At 38.6% G+C, this 15,842-nt stretch overlaps 1 protein-coding gene and 1 pseudogene across 9 annotated transcripts in view; both read right to left on the bottom strand.

Moving 5' to 3' along the window:
• LOC143684063 (uncharacterized) overlaps positions 1 to 15,842 on the bottom strand; it is a 178,899-nt gene that overhangs the window by 33,580 nt on the left and 129,477 nt on the right. For 2 of the 9 annotated variants that reach the window (XR_013175830.1, XM_077160728.1), the window contains exon 9: positions 9,558 to 11,713. The exons of the other annotated variants lie outside the window; for them this stretch is intronic. The gene's annotated coding sequence lies outside the window, so the exon portion shown is untranslated. Of the gene's footprint in view, positions 1 to 9,557; positions 11,714 to 15,842 lie in introns of those variants that run through there. 9 annotated transcript variants of the gene reach the window in all.
• Positions 3,647 to 4,639, bottom strand: LOC143684062 (eukaryotic translation initiation factor 2 subunit 2 pseudogene; annotated as a pseudogene).

Here is a 15,842-nt window from a genome sequence, read left to right as displayed (position 1 = left end):
GTTTTCAACGGTTTTTTAAAGAGAGAGAGAGAGAGATGGAGTTTGAAATGCTGTTAGATTGTGATTGGCTAGTGAGCATTCAAATTAAGGTGTGCAAGTGGGCAACTGTGATTGGCTGTGTATATATTCTAGTGATTGGTTGTCTATACATTCTTGTGATTGGTTAGTGAACATGCAAATTAAGTATTGTAAATAAACTATTGCAATAGGCAGTCTAGACTTTCTAATTAAGGATTGTAAATGGGTAATTGTGATTGGCCCATGCTCTGTGGGTTGAGCAGTGTATCCTGTTTTGCTCAAATGCTTTGGGTTCCTGGCTATTCTCACCGACCCTACCCCCCTGTTCTGGGTCAGAAGGAGCCTGAGGGTCAGCAAGTTGCTTTTCCTAAATCTAACCAGCTGCACTCTCAGGCTAAGTTATTGGAACTGTGTCACCAGCCCACCATTCCCTCCCCTCACACACAGAACTTGCAGGTTGAACAAGCCCAGGCCTGACCTCCCACGAGGGCAACCAGGTGGGGCTGGGGCACCAGGATACCGGGAAGCAGGCAGTGGAGACCTGCCCAGGGAGACAGGCTCGCAGGAGGCAGGCCTGCACACTGGCAGGGGCTCCACACTCGAGTGCCCTCACCATTATCACTCAGACACCACTGACAAAGCACACGTTCAAAAACACGGTTAAGAATTTCCAGGTGGTGACTATAATGCACTGAACACAACAAAGCAGGAACCTGCTCAGCATGGGCCCTGCCACATCCCTGCAGCGCTCTGGAAGGGCCGGCCAGACGCCATGCAGACTAAAAGACAGCGATATAGAAGCCATTCTCATGAGTGACCTCTGCATCCAGGGCATGGAAAGTGGAGGAGGGGAAAAGGTATCACATCTCCAAAAGAAATTGACACAAAAGAGACAAGTCCTTTGTAATTCTACATTTACAAGTTTTGGAAGAATCTTGGGGCAAGTGACGTGATGGGGTATAGGCAGGATTTGACCTCAGGGATGTCCTCTCCACCCTGTCTACCCAGCATCACGGCCTCCCATGGTGGGGTAACTGCTGACTCTTAGTGACTCAGCCCACCTCCCTGCAGCCTGGCTGAGGCCTGGGCTGCTTGCCCCAGCCTGTGGGGCTTGAAACCAGCTAGGATGGCCATTGGCCTGACACTTTGGGGCCCCTGCCCTCTCCTCTCCCAGTTGTTCCCAGAACCCTCTCCCTAGAGGCTATGACATGGGAGGTTCTCCTTTCAGGCCCTCTAATTGGGGATAGGGTCCACTTTGCTGCTGAAGAGGAAATATGCCCTGACCAGCTACAAGTCGTGGAAAGCTGTAAGTGAGCCAGAGATCTGTGACTGGGCATGCTTCCTTCTGGCTCAGGGGGGCATAAGTCACTAGGTCCATTGACAGATGGTGAGGAGGAGAGCAGGCACAGGCATCCACAATCCACACCCAAGCTATTTCTGACTGCTGACAACTCCAGTTGGGATAATGAAGACCGGTGACCCTGGTACCTGTAGCTGTCCCTGCCTGGAAGCTCCCATTCCCATCTAGACTACATGAACTCATGGTGGTATAGTGGGTCACAGGTAGACCTGTACACCAGGACAAGAGCAGCAGGTGAGTGATAGCTGACCAAGAAGCCCCAGGGCCCAGTGGGGTGCAATGAATAAACAGTGTCCAGGTCAATGGGGAGGCATCAGGGAAGGAGCCAGGATGCCAGAGACCTGAGTCCACCTGTAAAAGCCAGGAGAGGGTGATGTAGGGCAGGTGTGGACTTGGCCTCATCTTCAAAGGCTCAGGAGGGGACCAAACCACAGAAGGACTAGGAGCCAGGAGCCTCTTCACCATACCCTGACTCGCTGTCCGCTTCAGGTCCTGGCAATCCAGGCTTCTACCATGTCCCTCCATAGGTGGGGCCAATCCACAGGGGAGGGTCCTGGAGCCACAAGGGACTCTGGAGTCCCCTCCCCATCCCCCAAATAACAAGATTCCTCAAGGGCGTGTGGGCTGACAGCCTACCCTGAGCAACCCTCCCTTCACAGTCCTCTCCCCTGGTGGCCCCGTCTCTCCCCTGCTGCCTGTTTTCTACATTTTGTACACTGCTTGATTTTAGAAGAATTTACTCACTCATTCTCCTCTTTGCCTATTTATGAAATGGGGACACTAGTACTTCATAAAACAATGATTAACCAGTATAATCACATAGAAGAAAACATGTCCTAGGTTGTAAGATTGGACTCACTAAATGGACTTTTTGAGAAAGAACTTGTTTGAATGAACTTCTCCTTCCTTAGGAGAAAATCACCCACGCTTGTTCCTTCTGCCAAAATAGGTATTCATTGTCTTATCTGTTGCCCTTATGTCAAAACTAATGACCCAGCCCTTTACTTTGTGGACTTGTGAGCAAAGGACCTGTTTACAAATAGGCAACTTGCTCCCTTACGGAACCCCCTGGACAAAAAACAATTTTATTTGAAACATTTTGCCAAAGCATACCACCACAGGATTGTAGTTACCCATCAACAGAGCCTAGATTTGCAGTTTAAAAAAAAAAAACTCATTTTTTTCTTGCTTACACCTTAATTAAAAATAATCATTTTTTACCAAACTCCTTTGAAGTAGAACAAATGCATAAAAATGATTAATTGAGAACATCTGCCCACAATTATAAATATATGGAACTCAGCTTATAATCATTATAATAACATTTTAAAAGAAAATGATTTTTAAAGGAAAGATATGTTTCTTCTGACATTAAAATCCCAACTTACTAAAGTAAAAACATGAGTGAAAAAAAAATAAAATCATATGGCTTTTTTATTGCATGTTTATTTAGGCCAAACCAATATGAGGCTGCTAGATTAATTACTTTTACATTGTTAAGTACTGTACATAATTATTTCATCTAAGACTTGTCTAAGCCAAACCTGTGAATTACTGTTCATGCAGGGCAATGATGATAATTTATGTACTCCCTTTGAGCCATGGCCTGTTAATATATTATTTTATATTTGAAACCAGAAGTTAAAAGTTTGGAAGGAGCTTTTTTTTTTTTTTTTTTTCCAGATGGGGAAACACTGGGAATTGAACCTGGGTCTCGGACATGGCAGGTTCAGCAGAACCTGCCTGCTGAACCACCGTGGCCCACCCTGCAAGGAGCTTTTAAAGACTACTCCATGACTAAGTTCTAAAATGATAGATTTCAAAATTAAGGTTGACAACATGCTATGATATGAATTTATTTACATAATGGATTAGAATAGATTGGGTCTGAAAAATATATTTTCCCATGTTTTACTCTGATTGCTCCCAATTTGTTCTTTTTATTCTACCTGACTCACACCGTGGATATTACTTTGGGTCCTCAGTAGTTTTTCTATTCGTTTACAGCATGCACAAAATCTGATGGGTCACCCACTCTCTCACTGTGGCTGGTTAACCATTTAATTGCACCTACAAATAGGCAGTTAGCCAAATGCATAGAGAGGGGCACACACCACCATCAGCTCAACAGATAACACATAATGAAATTCTTTTTTTTTGTTTGCAATGGGCAGGAACTGGGAATTGAACCCGGGTCTCGAGCATGGCAGGCGAGAATTCTGCCACCGAGCCACCATCGCACCGCCCCCCATAATCAATTTTCGATTTTAAAAAAGCACCTCCTTACCCATCACACGTTTCTCTGACAGTTGTTAAAGTAGGCAACGAGTATATCAACAGCTTGAGCGTCGGCATCTTGCAAGGATTTCACAGACCGACCAACCATACGCCAAAGAACTTGGCAGCTTTTCTATCTTGTTTTTAATAAAATGGTATATCCACTCTTGTAAACCTGTCCAGCCAAATCTCCTTAACATACTTTGCAAAATCGGCGGCGATTAGCAAATTAGTTAGCTTTGGCACGGAGCTGTGCTCGCTTGCCCGTGACCGCCTGGAAGCCAGTTTTGATGCTGGCAACAGAGCATCGAGAATGACAAGTTTCGCACTGTAAGAAATAGAGTCGGGTGTCCTTCTGCAGGATTGTGTCTGGTGATCGGCACGTGTGGCAGGTGACGTATTCCTTGATATATCTTCTCAAGACATTCTCTATCTGTTTCTGTTGAAATCTTCCTTTAATTACAAGTTGGTTATTACCATCTATAGAACCACTTGTACCCAATTCAGCCAATAGAAATGCAAGGAGATGTTTAGGCTGACGATGCAATAGTTTACAGATATCTGTAAAGTTGACAAAAGAAGTTTTCTTGGTTCCTACTCGGACAACCTGTGGAGGTTTCATGACAAATTTCCTTTTCTCTCCAGCAACCATATCTGGATTCTTTTCCCTCATGATGTTGAAAACTCGATTCAGTAACTCCTCATATGTATAGTCTCTTTCTGATCCAGCCCAAGCAGGGCCTGTCTGGTTACTGAATGAGATACCATCATCTTTTTTGCTCTCTTCATCTTCTAAAGCTTCATCTTTCTCTAGTATTTCATCCTCATCTGGGAACTTGACATTTTTCTTTTTCTTCTTTTTATTGCCAAGCATAATGTCAAGGTCGTCTTCTGGTTCAGCTGGTTCTTGAATATCACTTTCAATCTTTAGATCCTTTACACCTTCTTCAGCTTCATCAATATCAAATATCTTTTTTGTTTTTTATTTTTAAAACGTTAAGATCAACTTTTCAAAACTTGAAAGCCACCCTGCAAACTCAGGTTTCCAAGATATTCTTACATAGTTTGAAAGAGAGCTTCAAAAGTTTTATAAATTCAAAAACTCAATCCAATTTTAAGAGATGCCATAAAAGTAAAAAGAAGGAACGAAATGAAATCAATAAAGGCAAAAGTAAAAAAGGAAATAAAAAAAACAACAAAGAAACATGTTTTAGAGCCTACTTGGGGCTCAGAGCAGGGTCCGTAGATAGGTGGCCTCACCATCTCCCAGAAGCTCGGTAGCGATGAGGAGCACCTGGCACCACCCACACCCACCTAGCTCAGAATCTGCCTGTTGATTAATTAACAGCATTAATTAATTAACATTAACACCTGAGGAGCACTAGTACAGAGGTGCACTCAACAATCCCTTAAGATTATATGTGGATCAAAGGATTCTCCTGCACGGAGATTTGAGAAATGACCCAGCTTCCCACTGGGAGAACCTGAGGAAACAACAGGGGATCTGGGATCCCATTTTTATGGGGAGCCTTTGGAAACCTGGAGGTAAAAAAGAGGCCCAATGAGGCAAAAGTGAGTACAAAAGAAAATAAAATGTATTAAGCAAGACGCAAAGATCTTCCAGCTCCGTTCATGTAACGAATGAATTGGATGTTAATCTTTTAGACAGAAGACATATAGTGGCTATTTCCTGAAGGCTTTTCACTCAGCTTGTTTTGAAGAATTGTGGAGCGTCTAAAGGGGATGGGAAGTTCTCTACCCTTCCACAAGGGTTGGTCGTTTGTTTGTATGAAACATGTGAGTTTTGCAATGTGAAGACTTTCAACTAATAACTGTTTTCCTCCTTAAAATGCAAGCACTTTCTGCACAATTAGCTTTCCTTGCAGAGCTCTCAAACTGTTCAACCACTAGAGATCTGTATTACCTATTTAAAACAAAATCATAATCAACTGGCTGAGACTTTCAGCTCTCAATTTCAAAACCTATTTCTATGTTCTAAGATTTAAAATCTCTTTAAGACATAACACTAGGGAATAAAAATTACACATTAATAAATGAAGGAGAAATGCTAATGGGAACATCTTCACTTGGAAAGAGACTGAGTTTTCCCTGCTATTTCTGGTAGACAGCTGAGCATACCTTCAAACTCTTAAACACAGAAATGAACAGCCAGTCACAAATCACAGAGATGAAAATTTATTTTCTGCAAAATGCCTAAATAAAATAGCTCCCAATATACTTTGATATGTGCTCTAACATTAAATTTTAAAGCAGTTATTTTCCTATTGTAAGATATTAAAGTTCAGTTTTAGTTTAATTCATTTAAAACATCATGTACTACTTGTTTAAATAAAATTTTCTTTTATTGGTCATACTACATTTGATTAAAAATCAATGTCCTTTCATAGCTCCTTCCAATATGAAAAAGTTAGAATGGCCATAGCCCAAATACCCCTAAAGTGTGGGGGAAAGATCAAAGGTGGTGGTGGAGTTATACAGAGAAGGTACGTTTTAACAAACGAATATGGTGGTTGAATTATTAAATTGATATTTCTTTTAGTCTCTAGTATCTCAGAGCAACTAAAAGTAAAAACCTATAATTGTGGAATTATAGCCCATACCAAACTCTGAAATCTGTTCTACAACTAATTGTGGTGCTGTGCCTTGAAATTTATTGGGTTTTGGTATAGATGTTATTGTTCACAAAAAAGAAAAAAAAGTCGATTGTGATGATAGAAGAAACATTTATTCCTTCTAGCCGCCTATGCTCTGGAGCATATAGAAGGAGAAATCCGAGAGGATGGTATGGTAGCCCATGACAAACTCTGGGATCTCTCCTGTAACTACTTGTCGAAGAGTGCTCTGAAAACTATTGCTTTTTTCTTTCTTTGCTTTGCATGATAATTATACAATTAAGAAAGGTAAAAAAAAAAAAAATTAATGTCCTTTCAGGTTTACTTTATAAGGCTCTGCTGCAATTTTACAAACGAATGGCCTGGTTTAAAGTTATAATAAAGGTGTTGGTTGGAAGGGTTGTCCTGCTGCAATTCGGTTACCCCAGGTTTTTGCTGTGCTCCATGTTTGCCCAGGGATTTGGGTCTACCCTCTGCCAGCAGCAGCCCATGAGATCTGCTTTGACAGAAGGACCTTCCTGTTTAATAATGATGAAACCTTTTCATAGCATGTGGAGCAGGCCTTCTAAAGCATTGCCTAATCATATATTCACATATTTAAATGAAGTAGTTGACAATATCACAAACATAAAAGCTGTAATTTACTGAGTACTGCACCAGGGGTTTGGGATTCTGATGCTAGATTTTTATAGCTTCCAATTACACTTGCATTTGAAGTAAGTGGCTACATTTGTTGCCAGGCAAGGTGTAACATAAGAGGCGTTTGAAAAAAAAAAGCAAACAACCGTTTTTAACTAGAGAAGTTGTAGATTTACAGAAAAGTCATATAAGAAAATACAGTATCACATATTCAGCCCCCCATTGATGACACTTTGCATTAGTGTGGTAACTTTGTTACAATTGATGAAAGAATACTGAAATATTACTGTTAACCATGGTCCATAGTTTAAATAAGATGTATTTTCTGCATACATCATCCTATTCTTAACACCTTGTAATAGTGTCATACATTTGTTCTAATTCATGAAAGAACATACTTATATTTACACTATCCACCACAGTCCATTATTCACAGTCCCATGTTTTATCTTCTAACTTTCCTTCTAGTAACATCCACTACCCAAACCTTCTCCATTCAACCACATGCACCAGCATAATTCAGTACTGTTAATGTGCCACCACCATCACTACCCACTTCCAAACATTTACAACCCACCTAAATAAAAATTCTGCAGAAATTAAGCATCAGCTCATTTTCTACGTCCAGGCTTGCCTGGTAACCTATATTTTAGATTCTAATTCTGAGTTTATTAATTACAATTAGTAATATCAGTGAGATCATACAGTATTGTTCTTTTTGTATCCGGCTTATTTCCCTCAACATAACATCTTCAAGGCTCATCCATGTTGTAGGTATCAGGACTTCATTCCTTCTTACACCTGGATAATATTCCATCCTTATTTATATATCTCATTTTGTTTATCCATTCATCAGCTGATGGACCCTTGGGTTGCTTCTATCTTTTGGCAGTTGTGAATAATGCTGCTATGAACAATTGTGTGCAAATGGCTGTTCTGGTCCCTGCTCTCAGTTCTTCTGGGTCTATACCTAGTGGCGGAATTGCCAGACTTTATGACAATTCTATACTTAGCTTCCTGAGGAACTGCCAAGCTGTCTTCCACAGTACCTGCACCATTTTCCATTCCCACCAGTAGTGAATGAGTGTTCCTATTTCTTTACACCCTTTCCAACACTTGTAGTTTTCTTCTTCTTTTTTTAAATAGTGACCTTTCTAGTAGGTGTGAAATGATATCTCACTGTGGTTTTAATTTGCATTTATCTACAGAGGGGCCAGCGTCTCCAGAACATCAACCAGTTCCATCCCCCTATTCCATATTATCGACAGCCCCTTCGAATATGAAAAAGTTAGACTAGGCATAGCCCAAACACCCCTAAAGTGTGGGAGAAAGATCAAGGTGATGGTGGAGTTATACAGAGAAGGTAGGACTTAACAAACAGGTATGATTGTTGAATCATTCAACTGATATTTCTTTTAGTCTCCAGTGTCTTAGAGTATCTGGAAGTAAAAACCTAAAATTGCAGAATTGTAGTCCATACAAAACTTAGAAATCTGTTCTATAACTAATTGTTGTGATGTGCTTTGAAATTTTTTGCTTTTTTGTTTATATGCTATTTCTCACAAGAAAAGAAGAAAAAGTCGACTGTGATGCTAAATGCACAGCTATATGATGACACTGTGAACCACTGATGGTGCCCTTTGGATGATTACACGGTATGGGAATATAAAATATGTATCAATAAAAAATAAATAATTTAAAAAATCACATGAACCCATCCTAAAAAAAATAAAAGGAGTATTTGTAGAATTAAACCCACGTGATTTAAAAAATATTCATATAAACCTTTGAAAAACAGGAGTAGCTTAATATTGTTAAATAAAAACAGCCACGTCTTCTGAGTTTCAGTGTTAAGTACAAGTTGAATTAAAAAAAAATCGCATTTATCTAACAGCTAGTGTTGTGCATCTTTTCATGTGCTTTTTAGCCATTTTGTATTTCCTCCTTGGAAAAGCGCCTATTCAAGTCCTTTGCCCATTTATAATTGGGTTGTTTGGCTTTTTATTGTTGAGTTGTAGGATTTCTTTATCTATTCTGGATATTAAACCCTTATTGGATATGCAGTATCCAAATATTTTCTCCCATAAGTAGGTTGCCTTTTCACTTTCTTGACAAAATCTTTTGGAGCACAGAACTTTTTAATTTTGAAGCGGTCCCATTAATCTATTTTTTTCTTTGGTTCCTTGTGCTTTGGGTGTAAAGTCTAGGAAACCACCGGAGAGGGTCTCTTTTCAAAAACACATTATTGAATAACGTTTCTAGCCTGTGATCCCTCCTGAAGTACAAGTACATCTAGTATGGCTTCCCTCTCATTCTGTCACTGTATTAAAATACAACAATTTGCAGTGTTATCTAGTGGATCAGCTGGATTCATTTCAAAGGCTCTATTTAACAAGGGGAAAAGGACCCATCTCAATCCTTTGTAAAAGTGTTTTGTATGTTCTCTCAGACAAATTGCCTAATGTTTTTTACCAATTTCAAAGCTAGGATTCAAGAATAATTTTAGTAATATTTTACACTGCTTGTCTGCATAATGCAAATGGTCAATTCTACAACAGAAGGAAACTAATTCACAGTGCAATGATCTGTACTACAAACCACGTAATTTAAAGGCGTTAAAGTCATCTTCATTGTCGGTTGCATTTCTGCGTATGGCCAGCGGCCATATGAATGAACAATTTTCACACTGAAATGTTGCAAAAAAATACCTGCTTTACCCTACATCGAACAAACCTGTCCGAGTTCCTGACTCATCTATTTAAAATGCTGTCACCTCATATTTGTACCCAATATGAGTACAAACCTATAATTAAGTATTAGAACAGTGTTCACTTGTATATGTATGTGCAAAAAAAAAAATGCTGCTATTGTAGCAGCTGATTAAACAAAAATAGGAAGATCTTAGGTTCTGGAGAACTTCGCAGGTTACAGCTGGGAGAGAAGCATAAAAACCAGGGCATTGAGTCAGCCCCAAACCCAAGTCCTGGCCCTGGCACCAATTAGTGATATGGACCCTTGTGGGAAAAAAAATGGAGCCAATAATTGTGTGTGTCTGTATTTCTATGAAATGAGAAAATGCCAATGGAGGGAGGGGCACAGGTTTGACATCCAGTTAAGTGTTCAATTAATAGCTGTTAACTACTAATTTCTCTGATTCTCTGTGACTTCATCTATAAAATGTTAATATAATATAATGGCAATAACAATAGTTACTTCGAAGTGTTGTCTTGAGAAGTAGATAAGATGAAGTGTGTGAAACAATGCCTGGCAGCTGCTGTCCCCCAACCCTCCCCCCAAAGTTGGAACCCGAAAATTAGAACACAACCTGGTAGAGTGTCAAGGATGAGTCATTTCTGGATTTAGACTCTTTAATTTATATTTTCCTTGAGTGAGATGGCTGCATTAGCTAGATTAGTTTGTCTTAATTATATTTTCTGACCTGGATGGAGACTTAAATTCTTAAATTCTACCAGATTAAGAAGATAAAACATTGCATTGAAATTAGTGTCCAACCAGAGACAGAAACCACAGTCAGAACAGCTAACAAGCTCAAGTTAAGAGTCTGTTCAATGTGAGGGAATTGAAAGAAAATACATGATCTTGCTTAAAATGCTATTTCCAACCTTTTATTACCCTACCCCTAGCGATTCAGAGAAATTTGTTTTCCCTAAAATACTGTATAATATCTCCTTACAGTAGAAAAATACTGGCAGAGGGACTGAAAGAAGTTGTGACTCGCTAGCTTCTTGTTAAAGACAGAATACTGATTAAATTACAGGCATTATTTTAACTCAACTTGGTTTTCCCATTCTATTGGGATTTAGAATTAGAATTGCCATATTTTATAACGAGCAATGAAAAGAACAACATCCAGATACTGATATACAACCAAGATGGTTTTACTCAAAGGAAAATGACTAGACTTCAGCAGTTTGGCCTTTACGCAGTAATTTCCAAAGGAACACTGCAGTTACCAAAGAGGTACAAACTTCCTGAAATCCAGGGACCCTCACCTGAACCCAAGTCCAGCTCAATTTGAGCTAATTTCCGTGTTTTTTGCATGAGAAAAGAAAAACGCCTTGTTTAAGATTATGCACTGTACATCCTCAAAATGTTCTAGTTCCTTGCAGAGCAGTTAGTGATGTAAGTGATAAGAGGGGTACCGAGAAATAAATTCCTGTGGCCCTAAAATAACTGTATTTGCACCATTAACTAGCGAGGGCCAGGAATCAGAGAACTGGGAAGATTAAATTAGATACGTTACCATATATAAAGGGACAGCAAAGTCATAGGTTCTCATCAAATGGTACTTTTTTAATTGGTAAGGACATGTATATATGAATAACATAAAGATGAACTCAATTTTTTCTTGTCTGTGTTTTCTAACATTAAGATGCCTCCTAATATTAGTGCTTAATAATTATTTCCCCAAATTTAGGACAATTTGAAATATACTTGATAAAATCTTATTTGACAAAAGTCATGACAACGTGTAAGAATGATGGCATTTGTTTTATCATAAATCACTTTATTTTTCTAAATGTTTTCAGCCACTACCAATCTCTGGCATTGAGTTATTATGTTTCCAGAATAAAGGCAACTGTAGTTTTTCTCATTCATTCATGATCACTTCTCATTTCTTACTCTTGGGGGAGTATCCAATGGAAGTCTGTGAGGCAGCTGCCCCGTTTTGGAGAGGCAAGGCATCACAGATTCTTGAATTTTCCTTGACTCCATCTACTGGAAACAGTGACTGCGTCTTTTGCCTAACCTGGTAGGAAAGGAGCTGTAGAAAATCACATTAGTAGGGGAGAAACTATTATTCTTCATTTTCTTGTTTCCAATCTGCAAATACAGATTGCTAAACATGCCTACCTCCTAATACTCATTAGGAAATCTTGAAGATAGCAGGACTAGAAAAAAGCATGGGGATAATGAGAAACAAGAAACCATTAAAAGAATAACACAAAGTCTTCTCATGTAGACGATATATATGTATTTAGAACTAGTTGCATTTGAAATTTTGCATTAATTAATTTTATTCCTAGTTACATGTGGATGGATGCCATACACTCAATCCCAAATGCGTCTTTTCTATTTTGAATTTTAGTTTTTGTTGATCTCAAAGATAAAATAATTTAAACTGAATAACTGACATTAGAAATCACCTCATATTTAGTAGTAACCCTAGAACTTATTAAGCACATTTCTGTATGTGTCTAAAAGGCAAAGGTTTCATGAAAAATAATCTAACAAGGTATTGTGCACACCTAACTCTTGATTACTTGAGGAGTTATATTTTCAGGTCCAGAGACACAGGGTTACAGGCCAGTGATGGGCAAAGTTTTCTTGAAGTACAACAGAGATGCCAAACAAGGTAAGTGGGTATCGAGAAAGAATTGACACAAAATGCCGAATTGTAATGATCAGTTGTGGGTCAGAGCTACAGAACCAGCTATTGGGGACTGAATCTCGGCCAACTTTTTTTTTATCTTGTATGCTGTATGGCAGGGGGTCACATTTCGTTCTTTTTCCATGTGACTATCCCTTTATTACAGCACCATTTGTTTGATTTTTTTTGGAAGTTCATGGGCTGGGAATCGAACCCGTGTCTCAGGCATGGCAGGCAAGAACTCTACCACTGAACTACCTTTGCACTCCCAACTTCTTTTTAAAATCAGCAAATTTTGGTGATATTTTGAGACTATTTTACAGCATTTTAATGTCTTTAACCTATTTAGGTTTTTAAATTCCATTTCTTCCTCTCTCTCTAGTATCCCACTCTAAATATCTCTAATTTCTACCAGTCAGTTCATACTCTTCACTATTTAATGACTCTTTTACTATTTCTTGTTTTCTAAGGAAATTGACCTATTTGTATTTGTTTCTTGAATATGCAGGCAAACTGCTGCCTCAGGGCCTTAGCCTTGGCTTTATTTTAGTCAAGAGCATCTTTTATCATATACAAGCAGAATTCTCTCCTTCACTCAGAGAGCTTTCCAGGAACACCCTTTTAAAATGGCAACACCCCTCCCCCCACTTTTTCCACACTCTATCCCCTACTCCATATCATCCAACATTTTACATATCACCTATTTTTTTTTTTATTGTTTTTCAGTTCACATGTACTAGAATGCAAGACACTCTATGAGGGCAGTAATTTTTGTCTGCTTTTTTCATATTGCATCTCCAGTGCCGAGAATAGTGACTGGCATGGAGGTGTTCAAAAACACTTCTCAAATGCATCACAAAAGAATCTGTTGCAAAATGCAGCCCTGAATATGAAAGGCTTGTGTCTGATATCATTTTCACTCTCAGAAATATTTTTACTTTTGTGACATTTCTTTGATATTCCTATTTTTAGAGTCAGAGAAAAGAAACATAAGGGTTAACCCACACTGATTCAATAAGTACCTTCTAGGCCATGATAGCTGCAAACTGGAATGCCATCAGAAGTCGGGCAGTTAAGTAAATGAGAGAAGCAACTGACTTAAGGCATTAGGGAGTGGTGGGGTCTTTGACAAACAGGGAGAGTTCATGTACTGCCTTACTAAAAAAACATACAGATTTGAAAAAAGAAATTTAAAACATAGCCCTGTCTGAAGAAAATGTGTCTACACATGCTGTCATAGGTTCCCACTAGGTGCCAGTTTTGGGCAACAGGGCCATGGAGACATTTTCTAAGTCTTTCTTTTTCCTACACTATTTCCTATTATATACTTAGACTCAGGTATGTGCCTAACTTCACATCTGGACAGGAATACTGAACAGATCAAATCTAATTACATTTGTTTTCTAACCAATTTGTATATCACTTTCCCCTTTTGGGAGAGAAATGACCCTTCTTGGGTACGCAGCATCTAAATGATTTGCAGCGTTTCATTAATAAAGTTAACTAAAACTAATTACACATATTGAATAAAAGTTTCTTGTGCAATGAATTTTTCTATTTAGCTAAATTGTTAGAATGAATTGAAGAAGATTGCAGAATTACTTTCTCTTGTAATGTACACACATGCACAGGTACACACTCATCCATACCACACAGAATGAATAATGACACTACAGAAACTTACAAAGAAAAAAAACTGAAGGATCTAATAAAAACTACAAAGATTTCAAAACATGTTTACATCTATGCTAAGCGCGTAAAAATCAGAAAATAGATTAAATAGCTTATTCTTATCTTTAAGTTGTTAAATGAGGCTTGTTAGATTTGTCACATATTTTAAAGAGTCTAAAATAAATTTAGTTTTCAGCTCTATTAATTGTTTTATTCGACATGCAGATTCTCCTTCACTGTATTTTCTACCTTTTAATTCAGATGATGTGCATTTGTCTAGCTTATCCACCTAATTAAATCTACCTTATAGCAGAAGTTCAGGGGAACATCCCACTACTTCAGTCGCCCCAAATCAAGCTAAGGCACTGCAGGCCAGCACTTCTCACAGCACCATTTCCAATGCTCCCTATCTGTTCAGTGTGTATAGTAGATAAACATGCCATATGTACAACAGAGAGTATCATTCACTAGTGGCTTAGTGTAGAATAAACTACAGCTGGCCAATCCGTGTTATGAAATAACCTTACTCATTGCATAAGAACCTGCTGTCATCAATGACTCAGACTGGCCTTGCTTTCACACCACTAGGCAGGCTGCATTTCTTGCTCTGCATTGCGAAGGAGGACACTAAGTGGCTTTATCCTCCCGCTCTGGGCGCTGACGATGTGGGAGGGACCAGGACATAGTAAAGCACCCGCCTCGTACCTCTTCCTCTTTGACCTGAGAGCATCAGGAGCAGCCAAGATGTAGGCTCGGGGTCAAAAGACAACCTTTATGCATTGCCTCCTTTGATCTACAGCAGCTCTGTTTGCTTTTCATGGTGCCCCACACTGTGTGTGGTTGTATTTTGGTCTTGTCTGAATGAGAGGAGGTGAAACATTGCTCTTGATTGGTTTTGAACTTGTGTTGTCACATTGTTCCTGTGGCTCCCTGGGTGGGTCCAGAGTCTCTTTAAATTCTGAAAAGTTGCTGAAGGTTTAGTTTTGGTTAACTGGTTACCCCCGTGGCAGGTCTGCACTGTATTATTACATTTCTGAGATATCCTAGACCTTTCCAACATTTTAAAAGTGACTCCTATTTGTCTAAGACTCTTAAAAAGATCAACTATGCAGTTGAAGGGAGGGATAAGAACACTGGGTATGGGCCAAAAGTTCTTCCTGCCAGCAAAACAGACCTTCTAAATTTAGAGCTCAGAATGGGCTGCTTCTCTGAGGTCTTTCAAGTGCTTAAAAATATTAATAGTTATATAATTTAAATCAGAATATCTTACATAGTTATGTACTAAGCATACCTATCTATATTCTATAAGCACAGGAACAATATAACTATAGATAAATTGTACAGATAATAGGTATTTGGAGTAAATCTGCTTACCATATAAAGAAAGCTACATTTTTGTTTACTGAAAATGAAGAGCTAAACTTTACCCTGCCCAAAATGAGAATTTCATATTTTAAAATTACAAACTGGGTCTAAACTTTTATTATTTATCCTTTCATTGAAAAAATACTATTAAATGTATTAAGAGAGTATTGGTTAGATATTTATTTCCCTTTCTCACAGATGTTATATAGTTATTTCAAATCTTTGATGATTCAATGACTCAAAGACAAATTTGTTTTTAATTTTTTTGTCTGGTGTAACACATAGTCATTAGTCCAGGAACCAAATATAATTGACCTGCTATGTATAGGTGACTGGAAAGTAACTGAGACTGATGTTTTATTAAAGGAATCAAAATGCTGATTAAGGCTTTTAGGAATATACTGTAAGAGGAGGGGCGAATACGAATTAAAAATTGAAGCAAAACTCCTATCCATGCTATATATCTAGTTTGGAAATAAAAATGGAC

Source organism: Tamandua tetradactyla, chromosome 5 (assembly GCF_023851605.1).
Source record: "Tamandua tetradactyla isolate mTamTet1 chromosome 5, mTamTet1.pri, whole genome shotgun sequence".
Taxonomy (NCBI): Eukaryota; Metazoa; Chordata; class Mammalia; order Pilosa; family Myrmecophagidae; genus Tamandua; species Tamandua tetradactyla.
Note: the sequence above shows the minus strand (reverse complement) of the source record. Positions and strands in the feature narration are given on the sequence as shown.